The sequence below is a fragment of the Acanthopagrus latus genome, chromosome 9 (genome assembly GCF_904848185.1).
Source record: "Acanthopagrus latus isolate v.2019 chromosome 9, fAcaLat1.1, whole genome shotgun sequence".
NCBI lineage: Eukaryota > Metazoa > Chordata > Actinopteri > Spariformes > Sparidae > Acanthopagrus > Acanthopagrus latus.
In genome coordinates this window covers 1,449,391-1,471,730 of record NC_051047.1, presented here as the reverse complement: position 1 = coordinate 1,471,730, position 22,340 = coordinate 1,449,391, and the positions used below count along the sequence as shown (strand labels likewise).

Here is a 22,340-nt window from a genome sequence, read left to right as displayed (position 1 = left end):
TGGCAATGACACCTGCCGCTCTCATGACATGGCAGGCTATCTGTGCCTCTGTCACTGTCCACTGATGTCGGGTTTTCTGTTGGTACACTCAGGTACTTTCTTCTCAGTGGCTGTGGTCATTACAGGGTTACTCACATGTTTGTGGACCTGTCCGTTCTTGTAAAGTCAGGTACTTTCTGTTTGTGGTAAGAAAGAGCTGCTCATGTGTCTTTTCTATCACAACATCTCACCCGAAAATTATTGTCTGCTGCACCTAAACATGCTTGAATTAAAACAAAAATCATTTCAGAAATGCGAGATAGATCATCACACTGAAATTTACGGAGCAGATGAGACAAGACGCGAATACAGTGTTTGTTTGTGTGTGTGGTTATTTGTGTGTATGGGTGGACAGTGAAGTGCTGCCAGACCCCCCTACTGTGGCCGCTCTGTGTGTTTTCTATATGTGTGTGTGCGTGTGTGTGTGCGTGGGGGGGGGGGGTCTCTCTGCCTCCTTTCCCTTATTTAGAGATGACTCCCTATTTCTTCAGACACCCCAACTCTCTGGCAGGGGAGTTTCCTGCTTTTGAAGACCCTGGGCACACACACACACACACACACACACACAGAGTTACGCACACATACGAAGAGAGAGAGACAGAGAGGCTGCCCTTACTTTTTTTCCTCCTCCCTCTCCCCCTCCTTCTTCCCTCCTCTCTTTTTTCTGAATGGATGTCCTCTCTCTAACCTCAATTGAGAGCTGTGTAACAGGACACTGCCCTCTGCTGCAATAGGCTCGGCCCCCTCTTTAACAGCTACGCTATAAGAGAGTGCAGTGTCGGTCCCGAGTGTGTGTGAGAGACTATGTCTGATAGTGTCAGTCAGGGGCTGAGGGACAGAAAGGAGCGTGAAGGGTGCAAGAAAAAGAGAGAGAAGAGAGAGAGAGACTGCTGTGAAACATGTGATAGCGCAACTTTGGCGGGGTTTACAGGGAGTTTAACGGCTGTAGTGACTCCAGAGCTCTGGGAAAGCACCTTTAGCCCAGAGGGAGCCTCACACACCAGTCTGTGTGTGTGTGTGTGTGTGTGTGTGTGTGTCCGTGTGTGTGTGTGAAAATGTGCTTGTGTTTGACAGAGCGAGAGGGAGAGAGAGAGAGAGAGAGAGAGAGAGAGAGAGAGAGAGAGAGAGAGAGAGCGCGATGTAGTGCTGCTGCTGTCACTTTAAGCCTGTTACTGATTACACTCAGAAGAATGCAACGGGAGGAGGAAAATAGACAGGGAAAGAGATGGGGAGACATGTAAGGATGAAATCTTTTAGGAGTTGAGCTCCGGCAACTGGTATGACTTGTCCTCACAGCCATGGACAGAGATGTGGGTGAGAAATTGTTACCCAATAGCGTCTCTCTCTTTCACTCTCTGCTGGACCAAGCAATGTTGAAGTGAGGGGGAACCCGGAATCCTACTTTGAAGGGAAGGACAGAGCAAAGGACACCCAGAAATGGAGGACAAATTATAAGAAAGACACCAGAGAAAAAGAAACTAGGAGTGGGGATGAAGGGGGGTTCCCTCATTCCAAACTCAGTGCCGGGAGGAAACACTACTCTCACCCAGACGGGTAAGTAAAAAAAGAAAAGAAAAAAAAGAAAGAAAGGGAAAATACTCCCAGAAAGTAGAGCTGCTGCTGTTGATGGATATCATATGTTACAAGTTAAGCTTGAGAAACTGCTCCCAGATCCCTAATAGGCTGAGCAGCACACAGAACTGAGAGGAGGAACAGGAGGCTTTCAGTGCCAGTCTTTAGACTGTCAGCAATCTCAAATAGAGAGCAAAGTTTGTTCACAAGTGTGAAAAATAGAGGAAATGCCTGAATGTGAAGCTCTGAGTCACATGACCTGTCTTCATTTTGTAAGGCAATGAATGACCACGTTCAGCTTGTCAGGTCTTAAGCTGCTCTGAGTTTGAATGGACATTTGTGGTGGAGGAAGCATTACCTCACAATGTGATCACATTACAGAGGAGCTGATTCACTGTTACATAGTCGACTTGTCTGGCTCACACTCTGTTGCAAGACTTACTTACAGTACAGGACTTTAACCAGGAATAGATTGGAAGTACAATATACTGTGTGTACTATTGTCTGTAATTATATATCTGACAAAGTCTCATTCGGCAGTGCCTTAATGCTGATGTGAGGTGTACCCATGTGATTAAAATAGTTTTTTTGTGGTTAATAGGCACGTTTTTCATGAAGAGGCACTACTTCCTCTCCGCTTCAGTCACGCTGTGTTTCTCCCCCCTGCATTTGACACAGATAGCACAGTCCACTCCTTCTGCTCAGCAGCAGAGGGCATGAATGAACTGAGCGTATGGGGGGTGGGGGGTTGATACAGTACCATACAGCATGGACAGTGCAGTGTGGCTTCTTTATGAATGGACATGGCAGCCGGCTGTTGTGATTGGCTGTGAGGAGAGTGACGACTGATGACTGCAGATTTATTCTAGGCTTCGCTGTCACTGCCGTCTCTCCGGGTTACCACCTCTTAAAGCACTGCTGCATGTGTATATGTATCTGTGTGAGTATTGGGGAAAACGTGTGTGACGGAGAGCGAAAATGCGTTTGAGCGGCTGAGTGTGAATCAGTGCTGGTGGTTCTGGGTTACATGTGTTTGTCTAAAGGGGGATTAGTCACAAGCTGAACAGTGGGGTGTGTGTGTCTTAAAGCTGTGGCTCTCTGCCCAGCTGTTGTTCTTCAGATGATCTCCCACTCTCTCTGACTAAGACGATGCTCACTCCAACTATGATTACTCTTACTCACTTGTCATGTAATAAGAGGGCTGGTCTCCAGTGTTAATACGTAACAATTCTCCTTGTTGAGTCACTCTGCTAAACAGATTTCACCAGCGTGCCTTTTACCTTTTTGGATGCCTGTAAAAGTGAGTTGTGAAAATGTTTAATTTGAAGGATGTAATACTATCCATCTGTGGATCTCATCAAAATGTTGAGATATTGTAACAGCTCCTTCACACACAGGAAAAGTGGTCATCAAAATGACCTCTCACTGACAGAAAATACAAGTGACCGCAGTCATGGCAACGCTGTGTGTGTGTGTGTGGTCTTAGAGAGCCCATACCCACCGTAATCATGTCAGCACCTGCCGGCTGTCCATCCTATAGCCATGCATGCTATGTCTCTTTGTTTTACCGCAACACAATGACAGCCGCTCCTTGAGCACAACCAAAGATAAGTGAGTTCCTCTATTTCCCCAGAACACTGTCTGCCCCAGTTTTGCCAACTCCGTCACAACTTTACTATGTAGTTTATGGTGTGTGTGTGTGTGTGTGCGTGCGTGTGTGTGAGAGAGAGTGTGAGAAGTGGCGATAAGGAGCCAGCCGTAAACTGTCACGTTGGAGCACAAGGATCTATCTGTGCTTATCAAGGCAGCATTTCCGGCAGAAGTGTGTGATAGCAGGGAGATTGGCGGTGAGATGCATCGCAGGTATCTAGATGAGGGAGATTAAATTCCCTGGTGGAGATTAGCATGGAATCTGCCCTCTGCTTTATCACTCTGTACAGAATGAACCCTGCCCTGTCCCACTTGGCAGGAAGCAGCTGTACAGGCCAACCACTGTCCTGCTGCCAAACAGATTGTGAAGAAAAATTACTTTGCAAAGGAATACTGTGACATAGCTGTGTTAGTTGCAGATGAAACAATACTATATCACACAGTCAGGATATATAAACATTATTATCAGACTTGTGAGAAGATTGCTGACCTGTCAAATGTGTACCCCCCCCCCCAATCCGATTAAGACGATGAAGTTGTTTAAGTGTAATACCTTCATATTGTTATCATAGTTGTTTGATAACTACATTTAAGGGTTCAGTGAAAAACGTGTTTATATCGTGTATTGTTATTGACATTTCATCACTCTCTAAATCTGTATTTACATCAGCCCCAAAAAACGAGTCTTCGTCGAGCTCTAAAATAGGTTGGTATAGATAATAGATGGACGAATGACAATCGCCAGACAAACTAGTCCATTGTACATTACCTCGCCTTTTCTCAGGTATTGCCTGAATATTGTACAATATTGAAGTCAAGACTGGACAGACCTTGCAATTTGTCCAAACTGGCCTGACCATTAAAGATGCAGTCATTATTGTTTGGTGGCTCTAACTAAGCTTGAAGATGATTAATCAGCTACTGTTGCGTTGTTAAAGTTTCTTTTTTTTTTAACTCTATGATGTTATTGGTATGCACTGTAAAAGTCCCAGAGCTGTCACTGAGGATGGCATTGACCCTGTTAACTGGACACATTTGACCTGATATGTCAAAAGAATGAAGGAGTGTCCCTAGTATGCTATATAAATATTATACTGTTAAACTCACTCATGAAAATAATAGAGCAGCTTGGCCAGTGACCTTAAGCTTCAAGCTGTGACACTGTACTTAATCCTCTAGCATCAGTATTGCACGTGGAACGCTTCTCTGAACTTCTCTGAAAATACTCCAGTGTTCTGGAAGTGGTGGTTGTGGGTAAGGGTCAGTCATGTCTTAATGAGTGATGATGATTCAGTGAAAATGAGAAAGACTGAGGGGAGTTAGTAAGTCACTGGTGGCAGGGTTCAGTTTGAACAGCACTCTTCACTGTAATAAAAACACACACTAACTCATACAGGTGGGTTTTGCAAAACATTGTTACATATCATAGTATACCTATACTACGAAAACTGTAGCCATCTTGATTATCACTTGATTCATTGCTTCTTTTCTTTTTTTTTACTTTTACTTTTTGCATGTCTCGTCTTTATTTATACAGCAACAAGCCGCTCACACAAGTCTGTCATTCACAGGCAGATTGGACAGTTAAGAGCTTAGCAGCATAGCTCAGATGTCACAGGGCTAAATGCAGTTAGGTCTATGTGTGCACGCGCAACAGAAGAAGCCCATTAGAGAGTTTTTGTGTGTGCATGTCTGCGTCTTATGCACGTGTGTGCATTTTTTGTGTACTCAAGAACGGTTGTTCCAACAGTGTACTAACCACACACACCTGGCCTGTTTCCTCCTGTGCTCATATATGGGCAAAACTTCCCTTACCTGGGCCCCACTGAATTCCAATAAGTGGCAGCGTGTGTGTGTGTGTGTGTGTGTGTGTGTGTGTGTGTGTGTGTGTGTGTGTGTGTGTGTGTGTGTGTGTGTGTGTGTGTGCATGGTGCATGTGTGCATGCGTGCGGATGTGTGCACGAGGAAGAAGCTGTAGAGACGGATGCACGTCATGGAAAACCAGGATCAATGGGCAAGGCTCGCAGAGCTGCATTTTTAAGGTGTTCCTTTTGTTTTCCAAAGGTAATCAGTTAACAAAATGACTCAGCCTGGCTGATTATTTAAAGTGGCTGCAATAGGAAGACGTCAATAAGGAACTGCTCATGTAGCAATTATACAACCTGTATATAGCACTGAAGCCACTTGAATCTAATCACTTTGATTTCTGTGGTTCGGTTAGATTATTGATAAAGAATAAAGCTCTGTAGATGTCTGATCACCAGCAACAATATTTTGACATCAGCCATCTTTAAAAAAAAAAAAAAAGTCTTACAACCTCTGAGTTTGTTCCCTAGTTCACTCTGGGTTATTTATCAATGACAGTGTTAGTATTTAGGGTGGAGGCAGTTCAGGTATCAGTAGCCAGGTTGTTGCGCTCCTGAACATAGACTTTCTATGTAGCCTTGTGTTGGGACGAATGAAGCAGATTTTGGCTGAGTTTGCGGGGTGCAATGCTAGTCCTGCTTAAACCCTGGGATCCGACAAAGACCAAGAGAGGAAGGGGAAACTGGAGTGCCATTAGGTTGACTTTTGAGGATGGGTCACTGTTCCTCCTTTTATCCTTCCTTACTTTATATTTCTATATTTCCCTCCTCTGCTGCCTCCTTTCTTCGCTCTCTGCACTTTGCCAGGCCTTCATAAAGCAGCTTGAGGAGGGAGTTAGCTTTCCTTGGTCATCTTGCCAGCTCTTTCCCATCAGTCCAGCCCCCTGGAAGAGCCTTGCAGACACCCCTCTCTCTAGGCCTGGGGCTGAGCCTGTGGCTGGGCCTGGGGTATATGCCCATATGTTCAAGGCTGGGGCTCCCGCTGGAGAAGTTATTTTGGACACTGCTCTTTAGGCCTGGATTCAGTCTTCTCCTCAACTGACAGCCACCTAGCAGCACCCAAAGGAACCATTTTGGATCGCTTTACATTTCAAACCTGCTTCATCTCCACAGTTTCTAATAACGATAGAAAGTGGGAGAGAGAAAGACCAAGAGGAGGGAGGGAAAGTGACTTCAGCAGTCTGTTTGGCAGTGACCACTGGTTGGATAGTAGGAGAATATTCTGGGACAGGGGATGACTTTGGATAGCAAACAGAGGTGGCAGGGAAGACTGAGCTCCCATAACCCCCGTCTCCACAGAATCAGAGTTATTGGCTTCCTCTCTTTGTTGGACACTCTCACTTACCCATCACAACCAATCATGCTGGGGTCTAATAGAATCTTGAGAACTGAGAACCAATATCTGATTGGCTGCTTGCCCCATGGAATGACTGCTGACTTGGTGGCAGGCTGTTACAGGCTTGTCTCATCATGTTGAGGCATCTCTCTTAGTCAGTGAAACAATACTGATTGGTGCAGTATCTGATTGTCCATTTTCATTTTATAAACCAAACAAAACTGATAAGACTTTGTGAAAATAAGCTAAAATATGAATAATTATCATCAGTATTAAGTATGAATAACGCTTTGTCCATATATTGATATCATAGAATGAACAGTGACTACTTCCAAACAGTTGTATTTCCTGCTTCTCTTGTGATGAACGCTCCAGAGGTAGTCTTTCTGAAAAAGACAGTGAAGAGAAAATGTGTTTGCATTGTGAATAGTGTTTTTAAAATCCAATTTTCTGAGTGATTGATTTTGTATCAAATTTTTCATATTCAAAGTAAAAACTGATACAGTTCCAGTTCTTTTGGGAAAGAATAACTGTAGATAATAACAGTAGGGGACTGGAGACACACTCAGACATGGAGAGAGAAGGAATACATCCACACCCTGCTCACACATCCTACACACCCACCCACACACACATGCCCACACATACTTGAGCAACAACAGCAAAGACACACAACCAATGTACCGATGGCACTTACTGCAGAAGTGCAACTTATCTTTACACACACATGCATACTTGTACAGTGGTCACCCCCTACTTTGAGGCTTAGGCAGGGTAATGATTCAGTTCCTCTTCCCTTCCCTCAGAATGCGTATATGTGTGCATGTGCAATTGTATATTTCTGTGAGCTTGTGTGTACATCTTGGTGTATCATTGCTGTATTTGCATACACAGTTGTCACTTTGTGAATGTGTTTTCAGTGTGTGTGTGTGTGTGTGTGTGTGTGTGTGTGTGTGTGTGTTTGTGCGCGTGTGTGTGAATGTGGATGTGGTCAGGCCCAGTCATCTTCCAGGCAGCTAAGAGGAAACCCACATCAACTGCCATGTACCACACTCTAGGAATAGAATTGCCCAGTGCAGGCAGGAATGGAATGGCACGCCTGGCTTCACCCCTCCTCACACTGCCTCACCCGTCCCCAGGCCTCCTAGTGCTCACCCCTTTCTCAGATCCACCTTCCACAATGTCTTGTCCAATGCACCCTTCGCGTAAATTGTATAATCCCATAGAATCAGTTATTCATTCTTTTTCATGTTATTTATGATTTTTCACACACTTTGACATGTCCCGTTCTGTATGCATTGTTACCACATGCTCTACTTTGGGAGGGCTACAGATGGCCATGGGCCCTCTGTGGGGTGTCTCCAGTGTGATGACGAGAACATGCTCGCTCATGAGCTTCCCGCTATTTTCATGTGAATTTTGCCACTCAAACACTGCACTAATCATTCTGTTCTGAGATGTGCATTTTAAAAAGTCTGTGACCTGGTATCACCTCTTCGACAACACTGGTTATTGGATTAGATTTTGACAAGAGTTTCAGTTCCTATGTTGTCTGTGTCTGCCTCAGCTTCTGACCTTGTCTTGCTAGCACACCCTGTCTCACAAAGCAAAGGCTTCACTTTCAGTGGAAAAAAAGCAGTTTGCTTTACGTTTACTCGCCCTGTCTGCCAGCAGTGGTGGCAGAATCACCAAAGCATGGAAAAAAAGAGAGAGATAAGACATAGAAGACCTTATCACCTTATCTCAATGTGTAAGCCATGTGTGCTTACTCAGGCCCACCAATTTGGACTTGTTAAGATCACATTTGTACTTAAAGTCCTGTCGACAGCTCTAACACACAGATGTACATCATTTTTGCAACATGAAATTGATTTAATTTGTATATCATCTTTTATGCATGTCTGCTAAAATCAGTGTCTGGAGTCTCTAGCCTCAAGTAGTTCTGTAATATATTTTTCAGGTTGGCTGATTCTCCACTGGTTTTGTCAGAAACACCATGGAACAACTAGGTCTCCCCAAAACCATTCCCAAGAGAGGTAAGAGTCATTCATGGATCTTTTAAAAAACATATTATTACAAAGGGCTCTACAGAGACATTAAAGCAAGATATATTACAGACGAATGATAATTGAAAGCAATTCATACAATAATAAAAACAAGTGAGGTAATAAAAACCTAAAAATGCATTGAAAACATGGAAGAATTGCCAAAATAGGAGAAAGTGATACCGAAAAAATCTGCTTTCCCCTGTCATCCTCCTCACCACCCTCTATCGAGAATATGTTTTACTTAGTACATCCATCATCAGTAGTCATCGATGGCCTTCATGTTAACAGATTCAACCCGACATTTCCAGTTGTCATCTTCAACTGTGGTGAATTATTGTTGTGGTAATCCTGGCATTGTCGCAATGCCATTTGCCATTTATCTGATGGAGATAGAAAACATGGACCCCCGTCAGCAAACCCAGCAAACTAAACACTCGTCAGCAGACTAAAATTTTTATTTTTTAAAGATTTTTATTTGGATCCACATCAAATTTTAGTCCCTCGTGGATACCAGCCATGACAGAGTTCTCAAAACCATCGATTTGAAGTGTGTCTCTGAAAAACCACTGTCTGGAAGACCATGTAGCCCTACCCCAGCAACAACCTTACAAAGAGATGAAGAGATAGCGCTAAGGGGCACGGGATGTTGTGTTGGGATGTTAAAGTTCCCCAAACTTTTGTCATCAACATGCCACAAATCTGCAGTGAAAAAACAGAACATTGAGACAGAAGAAGAGGCAAGCATGGAGAGAAAGAGCAGTAATGGTGACAGAGAGCTGGAATGTGGGGAGGGAGGAGGAAAGAGGAGGATAATGGAAGGAGAGAGGGTAGCAAACACATTTCCCTTAATAAAGATAAATTGGAGTCAAGTGACCATCAGCTGGTCAGAGTATGTTTGATCAATATGGTCATGAGGCCTCAGGTATGCAGAGCTAGAACTGCAACCACAAAGAAAAGGGGAGAGAGGGATCAGCCATGTTATCCTCCTTCTTTACACATTTCCTTCCTCCTCTCCTCTCCTGCCGGCACCTGTATTTAGGTCATAATTAATTGAGACTGGGTCAGTGCTCCCATTATGTGTAAGACTAAGTGTTGGAGCCGCATGGCGGTGGTCCCTGCCTGTCGTGCCTCTCGGTTAATGGGAAAGAATGACAGGAATCTGCAACTGATAATGCCACGCTTGGAGATGTTTGTCAGCAGATAATCTCCCATATCCTTCCCCTCCCTCAGGCTCCTCTTCTTCTCCTGCTTGATCTCTTCCCATCAGTTTGCTACCAGCATGCTCTCTCCTCTGCTCTGTCCCTGCTTTATCCCATTTTACTCCTGCCACTTTCCTCTGCTTTGTAATTTTCGCTGCCATTTTTCTCACTGCTTGTCTCCCCTCTTTTGACCTCTGTATGTGTTTAATATATAATGGAGCTATTTGTTCTTTCTCTTCACTCTGTCTCCAGATGGACTCTAGCTGTGTCTAAAGAAGTGAAGAAGAGTCTTCGAACCCAGGCATGACCAACCCCGACCAGCCTTCACAGCTCAGGGCTCTGTGGCTGCTGTCAGTTGCTCAGTAGGCAGTGTAGATCCTGTGTAGCAATCAGCAGCTACATCTGGCTACTGGGTCTCCGACAGCTCTGCCTACTTCCCGGTCAAGCATACCTATTCCACTCCCATTGGCTGGTGGCACATTCCAATCCTCTGATTGGCTGTGATGTCAGAGGGCCTCCGTACTGTGACCCGACAGACAGGATGTTCTCTGTGTCACAACTCCACAAGGGGCCCTTGTCAAGGCTTTTTGTGTGTGTTTTTTTTTCTCTCCTTTCTCTTCTACCATTCTTGTTTAATTCTCCCTGTTTCTGCTCCTCTGTGGCTTTCTCTCCCTCATGCTCTGTGAGGTCCTCTTTGTATTAAATATCCTTGGTAAGAGCCATTAAAGGTTAAACTAGAAGGTTAAACTATAAATGTTGTTTAATAGACACATTTTGCCAAAGTAAAAAAAAAAAAAAAAGTGTTTATAGATGCATATTTGAAAAAAGCTTGAACCTTTGCTTTGTCCTGAACCTGGCATACAATGTAGATTTCTGTGTGGGTCAATTCTACAGCTACATTGTCTGCTGGGTTTCTGGCTAGCAATATTAGCAGCTGTTATATAACAGCCCTGTTCTCTAAAAGGTAAGTATTCATCTGTTCTGTCAATGTGTCAAAAATTCCTGACCCTGACTACTGAATAAAAAGAAAGCATTTCACAGTAATACCACTGAGTGACTTGTGTTGTCGTTTGTTAGACTGAGTATCACATCAGAAGGGGGGAAAAAAATCTCAGCAGTATCTGGAATTTGCCAAATCTAAATTGATTCAGTGTTGCTTCTGTGTCCCAGGAGTTAACCCCCGAGCAAGAGATGCCAGGAATATTTTAGTAACTCAGCACAAAGCCAGGTCGTTGTCAGTCAGGAGGCTGTCAGACTTCTGTCAGACTGGCTCATTATTAGTGGGACAGCACTGTCTTCCCTGCAGCCACACTCAGCTGGGATTACACCAAACCATCACACAAACCGACAGTGCTTTAAGAACATCTCCTCTCTGCCACCTCATTCAAAGCTGGAGCCCTACCAATGTATTGGTTGGCCTATATAATCACAGACATATCAGAATTACTGCATATTTTCTGCTATGTCCCGAAATGAAAACATTCTTTTTAGAGGTAAAAATACATACAAATAAAAAAAAAACCTTGAAGTTTTTCATAATTATTACATTCCCATCGAAGTTTGTTTAGTGCACTGACATCATTTTAGATGATCACATTTATTGTTAAACTGTAAAACATCTCTGTCTCTATTACATATCTTTGTAATTAGTGTTTGATAAATACATTTGAGGGATCATTGGACAAAAAAATTGTGTATATCAACCAAAATATCAACTTTGGAATAATACCAAATATTGGCACACAACCCCATACACACACTGCAGAGAAACCAGGAAGACACATGAATAAAGGATCAGACGTGCAGAGGAAGGTTAACAGGCTTTGAAAACCCATATAAAGGCACTGATCAATACAAGAAATTGAAAAGGGGACGGGATTCGGCACCAAAAGATGAAGGGAGGTACTGTGTATTCTGCAGGGATTCAGCAGTTTTTGTCACAGCCCTGCAGCAATACCCTGGCAGTGCAGGTGAAAATGTAATGAGTGCCCACAGTCTGGCTCATTGAGGTAAAGCTCTACTGCAAAAGCAGACATTTTGAGTTTTTTCCCTCCATGATGAAATCAAAGATCAATATTTAATGAGTAATTAATAACTCACATTGTTCTTTCAAAATTTGTGAAGAAAATAAGCCCCCTTCCTAATTTGAGTAAGATACAGTACAAATTCCACATTCTTTTTACAGCAAAATGCATTCAAAAACTAATGTGAGTAAAGTAGAAACGACTTGATTCATTTAATATATTATGAATAAATAAATATAGATAAATATTATATAAATATTATCACTATTTTAAATAATTATTTGAGTCATTAATCATGACTCCAGCTTCTCTTGCAGGAAGTAAATATCTACTGCTATTAAACTTTAAAATCACAATTTTTTTCTCCTGAAAATAAAACTAATCTAAAACTATTCATAGATTACCTGTAAGATTAATTGATGGATAATCCATAATCATGGTATAGACATCAGAATTTGCAGCCTGAATATAATCATTCAGCAGTATGGGGTTGTCAAATGAAACGACTATCTGCTAGTTTCACGGGTACATCTGAGTCTACAAGATTATTTTAGGCATATTTCCAACCTACCTGGACAGACGTTTTTCTCCTTGCAAGACAGTGTTAATGTCAGGTCCCACAAATGGCTTCAAAATGGTTTAAAATACCTCGATGCAAATCAAGTCTCAGCCTCAGTCCTGGAATAGTCCACAGGCCAAGCTTAAACTGAGGCCACTGTATCTTTGAATTGGTGGCAGTGATGGCAGTGGTTACTGCCAGCTGCAGTTGCTTCACATGTGCCCAATTGTTGCCTTGTCTGCACATCGTATTATGTCATGTCATTGTCCGTAACCGCTTATCCCTTTCCATGGGGTCACTGGGTGTTGCTGCTGGAGCCAATCCCAGCCTTGTCTCAGGGCGAGGGCAGGGTACTCCCTGGACAAGTCGCCAGCTCATCGCAGGGCCCTCACTGATGAGCAATGTGGGGTTCAGTATCTTGCTCAAAGACACTTCAACATGCAGCTCAGCCTTGCCCTGAGCCGGGATTTGAACTAGCGACCTTTCGATCACTAGTCGACCTGCTCTACCCGCTGAGCTACAGCCGCCCCCACATTGTATCATGAAATATGTTTTTGTACTTTCTGTTGCTACTGTGATTTGACTTGATGTTGTCGTGTCATGTCCTTGGCAGTTTTTCTAATCTCAGTGTAACTTCCTAAATAATTCTATATAAGTAAAACATTTTTCGTACAGATATATCTTTTTGTGCATCCCTCCTGTTTGCTCAGCGGCCTGTTACAACTAATTTGCATCATTTGAGCTGTGAACGGCCATCCGAGAAACAACCATCTAGGTCAACACTGAAAGCAATTTTGTACAATCACATGTACATTTCTTGCTCGGCGGCAACCTCCTGGGCCGGCTGTAGTAACTATTATGGCTGCAAGGGAGGAATTCAGGTGAAGCATTACAAAAACGGTTTATGGTTGGGTTAAACAAACGCAAGACTTTCAACTCACTAACATAGTTTAGTGACATCATGTACATAACGTAAGTGAAGTTATGAATGTAACATAGATACACGGTAACTGAACTTACAGAAGTAACACAGTTATTTTAACCCAAACCAAAGTGTGTTCCCAAACCTAACCAAGAAGTTGTCTTGCCTAACCTTAATTAAGCAGCAAGGTGTGGTACACCTGCTGCTGGTATGCTTCAGCAGTCATGTCATTTTGGGAACTGTGATTTAATTTTGGAGTCACCAGTAGTTGACCTATTCAGTCGTTAAGGTGTGAGGATAAGTTGTCAGTAGCTCTCAGAATGTACACACAGATGGGGAGGTAAGTATTAAGATTGGCATGAAAACATGAACCAATCCCTTAGATAGTCCCTGAAAAAAGACTCAAGACACATGAAGTGAAAGGTGTGACAGTCATATGTCAACAAAATACTTGTTTTCAACATTAAAATATATTCCATGGATATGACACATTTCATACACAATATAATGTTTGATGGGAAATCAAATCATACTGATAAAATACTTGACTCATTTCCTTTACCACTACAAGTCTTGTCTGTGTCTGTTTCCCTCCAGTTCAGCCACACAGACCCTTATTTTGTGACAATATTACATGAGCTGAGCAAATCCATCAGGCCCCACTATGAGAATCCCAACAATGTGAGTGGTTGCTAATGGCTTGTAATGGGAGGGTTGTGTGGGAGGTTTATTGTTGCTTTGTTAAGCTGCTGATGACGTGCGTGCTGCAAGGACTGCGTGCACAGTCAGAATGCAAAACAACAGAATGCTGAGAAAAGTGATGACGAGTGGAAAAAAACTGTGAAAAAGGAGAGAATGAGAGAGAGAGATTGAGCCATCTGCCCTCCTCTATCACATATATAAACGCTTTCATGGAGGACAGGGTAGAGGGTGAAGGTGCTGTCATTTGAAGGTGGCACCAGTGATGTCATCAGCCGCTGTCCTGTCTCACCCCATTTCTACAAGCACACATTCGTCCCCTGTCGTCACTGCGTCACTACTGTAATAAGTTAGAAGTGTCATGCAATGGCCTCTACAGAAGGGCTCTCCCAACCAGCAATCCGACACATACAGAGAAGCCCAGAGTGGGATGTAGCTAACTGTTTCTGCACTTCACGGGAGTCACAAGGAGAGACATATCACTTCCATTCCTGACCTTGGAAGAGGTTCTCTAGAATCATAAATGCTTTGTTATTTTAACCCCTTAACACAAACATTTGTCTAAATGGGCATTGCTGACTCTATTCAGTCAGCCCAGCCACCAGGAAAAGATGTCTGCAAACCACTGATATGTTATGTACATATGTATAAACCATATAGACTTTTTTTTCCAATATGTGTAATATCATTTTCACATTACAAGTTTATGCCCACGAGCAGGTAGCATCACAGCGGTCAACAGTTTATAGCAGTAGATCACACACAGCAACAGCTATAGTGAAACTGAATCATATTTTGTGGAGAACTTTTTTTTCTTTTCTTTTTTTCTGTTTTACAGCCGCTCTGCATTGACTTTGTGATTTACACACAGCAATAACTGCTACCTACTGTAGCTACACGTTAACTCTGGGGAGTGGAGGATAAGAGTTTGCACCACTTTCAGAGAAGCAGAGGATGAGGATGTTTTCAGGTATTGGGGCCCGAATGTGCACCAGAACGGGAGCTGAGCGAGCAGGCAAGAAAAAATTAATATCCGGAGATTTTTTAAGAGTTCTGTTTGTACTGTGTCATCAAACCAGATGGCTGTGATCCAGAATTATAGGGAGTTGAGGAGGAAGAGAAGCATAACTCAGACTGAGACTGAGAGCAAATCTTTGTTTGAGATCTGTCTCAGGTGGTCCAGCGAGGTATGAGCTCACAACCACTAATACATCACTGTAAGAGCACAGTCCTTGCACTGAGTTTGTGTCACATCCCTCAAGGTCTGTGAGTCATACTGAACTGAGTACTATAGAAGTGGAAGCAGGAGTAGCTCCAGAAACATTTCTTATGGGGCAAAGAAATTTTAGAGGTCAATAAATGTCTACTTATTTTAGAAAAGTACTTTCCAATGCGTCACTCTTTCAGGCTTTATTTCTTTTAGTACAATATAATCATGAGCAAGGCTACAAGACAAAAAACACACAGATTGGCTTTCAAGTTTCACTGTCTGTGATAAAGCAGGACTCCACATCAGCTGAAAGGCTTCATTTCTTTACAGCTCCAGACCCTCACCGCCCACAGTACTAAGTCAGCAATGACTGAGCTGGTTTCCAGAACACACCGACAAGGATGGACACATATTGAAGGGTAAAGGGGCAGTTGTTATAACCAAGTCAATTTAATTTATCTCATGACACTTTTTAATTGGAGCATGTCTAGACTCTTTAATTAGTACACACCTGAATATTGTCCTCTGTATTACTTAAACTGTATACCTTTCTTTAAACAAATCTTTAATTCATTCATTCATTCATTCATTCATTCATCCATTTATTCAGTAATCTTAACAAAAGTGTTCATTAAGTTCAAAATGTCTCATTATTCTGTCTTTATACATTCTCTTAAATCAAACAGGGTTAGGGTTGTCCATTTCCGACTTTACACAAAATGTTTAAATGTTTAACACATATGACCTAGTAAACAGTAAGTTGGTATGTCCTCTTACATCCATCTGGTTTATACGTTTAAGTGCTCTGTAATACATACGCAGGATTAGTATTATTCATCTATGTGTTGCCCTTCACCTCTGTGCAAGGACCAAAATATGACAGAATAAGTGAAGAGTAAAAAACATGAAGAGTAGCTAAATCTAAACTGTCCTTTACTTTGTTCAGTGATACATTTATACACATTTCTTTATATACTCTCTATGTGGTTCGGTTAGTTTGTTTGACTCCCACAGAATTGTCTTCAACCGCTCTTTCAGTATGAAAGCCATCTAGGCACACCGTTTTGATTTAGCAGAAACCATTACTGTAGTTTTATTCAGTTTTTTCAAAGAATCTCTGGGCCTGCAATTCATAAGAATGAATTAATCTGAGATTGAGCGAGTCTCTGTTTTCCTCATATTGTGTACCAATTAACATTTTTAACAGGAAATCTATTCATAAAATGATTCATAAGATCTATCTGTAAAGATATTACAAAATAATTCACAAACAAAAAGACAAAAAATAAAATGTCCAGGTGGCCAGGAGTTAATGTTAATGAACCTCAGTGTCTCCAGTCTATGTTCACATAATTGTTGCCTTTGTTGTTTCACATCTGTCTTATCCTTGGTTTCACTTCAAAACATCAACTCCAAACTCCGAACTAGAGGAACAATATTTCTGATCAAGTTATTTTAGCTCTGCATTTGCTCCACTAACAAAGTATCAAAGATGATGACGAAGCAAAAAAGGCTTGCAGGTAAACAAACAGGGTAAACCACATCCGTGTTGAGGCAACCGCTACAAGGGCTGAACGTAAATGTATTTGATATGTGATGACGCATTCTGAATCACGATAGTTATGTAAAACCTCCAAAGTCCAAGCTGGTGACTAAACATCTCTTGGAAGTTGATATCCTAGACTGAGGACTGGAGAAACCAGTAATTACTGCAGTGCAGTGTAGGCTTCAGATACTGTGTCCTTCTCTACTTTGGTTTGACTACACTTCACCAGAAATGCAAACTGTTGTGGGGCAAATCACAGCACGTTCACCATTATATTATGTCATTCCAAACATGCTGACTCATCAGGCAGAGGAGGAATATACCACAGAGTTTGGTGTGAATGTTTCCCAACAGCATGACCCAACCCAACTGGGAGGCATAGTTAACAATATAACACTTTCCACAATTAGCCCAAACAAAAAAAGTTAGCACGATTTCATAGAAAATCTTAAAAGGGGGAAGGACTGCATTGCTTTATTAGCTTATATAGAGCTGCTAAACTAAACATCTAGGTTTGGTTGCAGAAGTAAGAAAAATCACAATGACATTTTTAGATAATAATGCAGATCAGTAAAAGCCCAGCCTGACCTTGTTCAGGAAAATTCATGTAGTTCAGTCAATGTGTCTATAATGAGGATAAGAATATCATGTGATACTGTTTATGCAATATCACTATTAAGTGGCTATTAACAAACACCATTTCCTATAATTAGGAATTATAGACAAAATGCCTGTTTAATGGAAAATACCCTCTTGAATTAAAGTTCTCAAGCTTGATATTAACAACAGATACAGTCATGGCACAAAGAAGACTGTTGATATTATTGACAGCACATCTCTTGATGGGCAGTGAAAACAAAATGAATGATGAATGAAAAATTGTGAAGTTGTCCTTTAAATGTGTTATTTGTAAGATATGGTTAGAATATTCGTTTCTTTTCGTTTCGTTGTCTTTCCACTTATCCGTGAGGGTCACATGATGTTGCTGTTTCCCCCTAAGGGGGTGCGGGGCTTGGGGCCAGTCATCTCTGTTCGTGACGTATTGTGAGTTTATTTTGTTGACTTATTAGACCAAGTAGTGAACTCACTGTTAGCATACATCTCTCCACTGAAACTGCAGAAGCTTCCAGATTATTATCTTTTCTGGTATAAAGTATTATGTTGTAAAAGGGAAGGTGGGAGCTAGCTGGTTAGCATGCTAACTTCAGTAGACACCTCTGCAACACAGTTCCTACATGTATTAATTCAACTTTTGTGTGTTTTAAACTAGAAATTCTGTTCTGGCCATATCTTACTTATTGCTGTTTTTTCCTTACAAAATGCCATATTCCACCTCAAAATTTACATTAATGTGACATTTTGAAAGACCATTTTTTTGGTTGCTTCAGGACACATCAGCAGGGTAAGTGGGGTAGAAGCTTGTGGTTACTGGTCCTGTGACCCTGATGTCCACATCTAACATTGGCAAAGAACAATTCTTCAAAACACTATTTCCACATTTTGCAAACTAAGTAGCAACATCAGCCTCTCAGTAAAGTCACAAAAACCACGCTATCGTGTAGCATAAAGTAGTTTTATTAGAAATGACAAGAAGATTCCTTCATGGTGTTCAAGAAGTGTGGTCAGCTGACAGCCAGAGCATGAATTGAAATGCAAAGTCTAGAAATCCCTTACTAATTTAATCTCAAGCGGTAAGCTAACAAGTGGCTGTTAGTAGTACCTGAAGCATCTCTGGTGCAGCTATTGAAATGATGCCATTCCTTTTTATATTGTATCCCTGCTAAGTAGCATATTCATGGACGTAAAGCAAACCAACTTGATAGGAAAGAAGGAAAAATGTACATATGGAATGTATCCATCAAAGACACACTCACCTGTCAGAAAGAGACTGCAAAAATAGTGGAAACAAATAATTATCATGTGCACCATATACAAAATGTACAAAATGTAAGATGCAGCTTCATCTCGCTCTCTCCATCCACCATCTTTCTCGAATGCCGAGGCAGGGTTTGTTGTTGCTGGTGATGTACAGAGGTCGGCCGCAGGTGGCTCTATTACTACTTGTCGAAATGGGTATTTAAGGGTATGATATGCTTCGGCCAATAATTTGGTTTTCTCACCGGCATGTATACTCAGACAGTTTCAGTTATCTGACTGAATAACATAGTCGAACTACGGCTGTAATCCATCTAAGCTGCGCATGTAAACGCACTGACTGCTATATGGATTAGAGCCACAGCACGTGTAAACGTTTGCCTGCGTGTAAACAGTAACATTAAATGTAAATATGTTTCATATGTCAGTAGTCTACCATAGCTAGCTAGCTAACCTATAAACTGATGATGCTCACGATGCTAATCCATTTAGTGTTTCACACAGAATCAGACTTTAATTGTGGCGGTGGCTGTCCAGCTGGGGTGCCATAGAGCATGCGCACTCGAGACTCCCGCCAACAAAGTTGGCTAAATTCCGGCTAAGCGCTGAGCTAATTTGGATGGGGTTAAAATGTAATTGGGCAGATCTTTGAGACTCTCCTGATCTTGACAATGAGGCCAGCCATCTTCTTGGAGGAGGAAGTTGCGGTCAAGCCATTTGTGTTAAATAGTTGTCCTCTCCTTCTTTGGTTTCACCAGTGGACTGATAACCACACCGCCATCCACTGTATCGGAGTACGCAACACCATGCTATTCACTGTCTGTGTGTGGGAAACACTGACATACGACAGCAATGTAAGAAGCATTGTTCAGCAGTGTAAGCTGCTATAGGTACTGCTTGTGATGATAAGTGTGCCTCTAGTTTCTCTGCCGTTTTTGTTGTAGCCCGTATACTATAGCTCCAGGAGTGTGTTTAACAGACCCCGGTCACGCACATGATGGGTGGAGTCAACACAGGGTGGGCAGGGTGGTCAGATAAGGGCAAAGTGATTGACAGGTAGTTTGTCCATACAAAATTGTCTGGTCAGTAAAATTGATTGGATGAAATTTATGCAGTCCTGTTGCTGCCAGAGACCATGGGTTTGTTTTTATTTTTTTTTTTTAAATATTTGAATGCTGTCTAGATGTTAAGAAATGTTATCATACAAATATGATCAAATCAAATCAAATCAATTCTATTTATATAGCCCAAAATCATGTTGCCTCAGTGGGCTTTACAATTTGTACAGTGAACAACATCCTCTGTCCTTAGACCCTCGATTCAAGTGAGGAAATGCTTCACATGTTGATGGGAAAAAAAACCCTTTTAACAGGGTAAAAAAAAAACAAAAAAACAACAACAATGGAAGAAACCTCAGGAAGAGCCACAGAGGAGGGATGCCTCCTCCAGGACGGACAGACATGCAATAGATGTCATGTGTACAGAAAAGAGCAACAAATCAACAAATCACAGTTTACAAGTTACATTAACAGAAAGTCTGATACAAGTTATATGTAAAGTGAGTGGAAAATGATAGTATCAGACACTGTTACAGAGGTGATCCATACAGCGAAAGATCTTTTAGAGAAAGACTAAAATCATTTTGTTTAAACAGAAACAGCTGCAGGCCAAATCCACCAGACTCCATTTACAGAAACAGTGATTTTTGATTTTATCAAGTTATTCAAATTCACTGTTCCATCCCTTAATTCACTCAGGTAGATCTCAGGTTATCCGGAGAGAAGTGAGAGAGAACAGCATCTAGGTCCAGAATATTTTCATCTAATTAAGGGTTTATTTCAACCTAACCAGAGTTGGTGATTGTTTGTGGAAACACAAGTAAAATTATTGTTTTTTGTAAATGGAGTCTGGTGTATTTGGTGAGAGTGACACAGCAGATGTTTCTGGTTTAACAAAAAAAGTGTCTCTCTTTATGGATCCAATGTAAAATGTTCATAATGTAAAATGTAAACCAGCATCATGCAATTTATGTATACTTTACACAAACACTGTACACTATGTGTTTCGGGACAAACCTGCACAACTTACACATGCAGACTCTGCGTTCTCTACAGCCTGAATGGAATAAGTCAGTCATGCATGCTGGTGACTGTGTCAATCTTGGTTCACTGATACCATCCTAAAAATAGTAGCCTCTCCATTGGCCTTCATCATGCAGGTGACACACTGGGATACATACAGCCACACCAGGTGACTCCAGGGTACTTCTGCTGCAATGTCAGAGGTGAAGTGTTAGCTACCTGCAACAAGTCTTTATTTCGCTCTCACATCAGCCCATACGTTTAGCTCTACATTCACACAGTCAGGGAAAGGTTGAGTGAATCACAGAGACAAGCATGATATCGGCATTCTGGTTGGATTCCTTCCAGCTGAAGCCTCTGTAGGAGTCCCTGACGATGCAGAAATGCAGCACGTTCCCCGTCATGTCAGACAGATGGACAGACAGGCAGCTGACCTCACCCCACCGAAGCATGTGACATGATGGGCTAGAGGACTGGCCACTGTCAGGGGGACAGCTAGTGAAATAAGGAAGAGACATCTCTCTCCCGCCTCATGTTTTCATATTCTAAGAGGCGAAGAGAGAAGAAGCAGAGACTACAGGGGCAGTGAGTGAACCTGCAGAGAACAGCAGAAATGGCATGATGGAAATGAAGTGCACATGACAGGAGGATGGAAATGTCTCTCTGCTCCATTTGCTGTGTGTATGTGTATCATGCTTGTACCAAATGGTTTATATTACATTGTTACTGAAAAAAAGAAACTGTGTTCCAATTGAAGAGTCACACAGCAAATTGCAAATTCAAACATACTGAAGAGCACAGTGTTGCTATATAGGAACAGGCTTTCTTTGCAAGCTGGCTAAACAAAACCTAAAATCCAGGTCAGAGACAGTTAGTATCACAATAGTGGTTATCAACTTACCTTCTTGGTTTTGGTGCCATTTGACTCTTCTGCACAAACTGAACTGAGTGTAATCATGGTTTCCTGCTGGCTGGAGCATTTGCCCTCACACACCTGCAGCACATTAGGAGTAATCAGTCTTCCTACTTATACCCTGGTCTCCTCTCTGCTTGCTGCAGATTTTTATTGCCAGCTCTGGATGGTACATCACCTTAAGTTTTTGCCCCCAGTCTAACTTTGCTTGTTTTTCGCCACTTCATCAGTGTGTGAAACTCTCCTGGACCAGCTCCTCAGTCAAATGCCATCCAGCCTCCAGCACCTCTGCCACTCTGCACTCTCTGGATTTCCCTAAGCACACAACCTGCACCACTGTGAGTCTCCTCCATTTCCTCACACGTAGCCACCTGTCTGAGTCAGAGCTCTTCACCTTCACCAGCCTATTGTTCATCATGTTAAATAAATCACCCTTTAATCCACTCCCTGTTGGTGTCCACTTTGGGTCAACTTCTAAAACCATCTACAAGTCGTCACAAAATAATCTGGCCACTATGGACCCAGCAGACCTAGACAATCTCCATCAAGTCATCCACTCTCAAGGAAGCCTCGTGGGAAGGCACAAACACGGGCTACAGGAGGTTATGGAATCCTTCCAAGGTCTTTTTTCCATTGTCTCCCAGCCCAGCAAACAACTCAACCAACTCACCTCTCAATTACCTTTATCCATCCCTTCTATGCCAGCATCTATGTCTAACCCACCAACCATGTCCAGCTCTGCTCAACCCACAAGCAAATTCAACCATACATCATTCCTTCACCTTCCTTACCTGTGGTTCTT

The 22,340-nt window shown here is 42.1% G+C and overlaps 2 long non-coding RNA genes across 2 annotated transcripts; one reads left to right on the top strand and one right to left on the bottom strand.

The window, feature by feature from the left end:
* The first annotated feature begins 780 nt into the window (after positions 1–780).
* On the top strand, positions 781–10,049 carry LOC119026134. Its single transcript, XR_005077051.1, has 3 exons — positions 781–1,593; positions 8,423–8,498; positions 9,962–10,049. It is a non-coding gene; the product is annotated as an uncharacterized LOC119026134 (long non-coding RNA).
* A 10,773-nt stretch (positions 10,050–20,822) lies between these two features.
* Positions 20,823–21,643, bottom strand: LOC119026133. Its single transcript, XR_005077050.1, has 2 exons — positions 21,527–21,643; positions 20,823–21,220 (listed from the first exon to the last, which is right to left on the bottom strand). It is a non-coding gene; the product is annotated as an uncharacterized LOC119026133 (long non-coding RNA).
* Between the last annotated feature and the right edge of the window lie 697 nt (positions 21,644–22,340).